Raw genomic sequence first — 1,218 nt, forward strand, 5'->3', positions numbered from 1 at the left:
TATTGTACATCGTAAACGACGTAGCGTGTAGGATAATTAATCAACGAGAACTACGAACGCGGCGACGATAATTAATTCGTAATAAATTAATTATTATTACTCGAGGGATCGAGGAGCGAGGAGAGGAAGCGTGATCGGGCCACGCCGCGATTTTCGATTTATTCGTTATTCGTTGTATCATAATAAAGTCGAATGTTAATAGGCGCGTCTCGATCAGGCTTACGATCATCTATAAATAATCTAAAGTACGCCGCAACTGTCCACGCGATGCCGTCTATCTAACGAGAAGACGTGAATTCTCGCCGAAGATTGTCAAGCTCGAACATTCTCGTCCGAACGAGAAAAAAAAAAAAAGAAAAAGAAAAAGAAAAAGAAAAAAAAATAAGGAATCGATCGGTAATCTTTTTATACGTCTAACGGCCATGATCGATTCGAATCATCCATCGTTTGTTCGTCGGAGCGGGAAATCGAGCTAGACGGGAACACACGGCACCATGTGGAAAGTCGATGTGGAGTAACGTGTCTAACCGAAGGAAGAAGAAGAAGAAGAAAAAGAAGAAGAAAAAGAAGAAGAATAGGGAACGTCGATCGATCGCCTCCGTGGATCGACGTTCTCGTCGATTTTTCTTCCTTCGTTTCGGGCTTTCGGGCCTGTTTAGACTGTCGATGAAAAAAAAAAAAAAAGAAAAATAGACAAAAAGAGGAAAAAAAAGAGAGGAAAAATCGAGCGAAAAGAGGAAAAAGATCAACCGAATCAATCGATATAGGCGTATAAGTAAAGTGTAGATATATCATAGTTAGATACAACGATCTCAAGAGGACACCCAGTGTCGACGATCACGATGAATCGAAAGGATGAGAAGGAAAAAACGGGGCATCGTCGACGATCGTAAAAGATGCTTCGGTTACAAATTAATCTCGTGGCACGTATTACCACGAATAATCGTTAAAGAGTCTGAGATTTAGCAAGGAATTATATATATAAATATATATATATATATATACATTACGTACGTGTATATGTATACAGAGATTGAGAAGAAGAAGAAGAAGAATACGAGATTATTATAAAGGGAGAAAGAATTAATCGGTTTGGCGCGATCGCGTGTTAAACGAACAATATGGTTGAATCGTGAATCCGTTCGTGTAACGTTTGTCATCGTTGCATTCATTCTCGATAACTTGGTTTCCCATTCCGAAATGTAAATTTAATCGTTC

The sequence above is a fragment of the Apis florea genome, unplaced genomic scaffold (assembly GCF_048593485.1).
Source record: "Apis florea isolate Af1SG1 unplaced genomic scaffold, ASM4859348v1 contig_2293_pilon, whole genome shotgun sequence".
Classification (NCBI taxonomy): domain Eukaryota; kingdom Metazoa; phylum Arthropoda; class Insecta; order Hymenoptera; family Apidae; genus Apis; species Apis florea.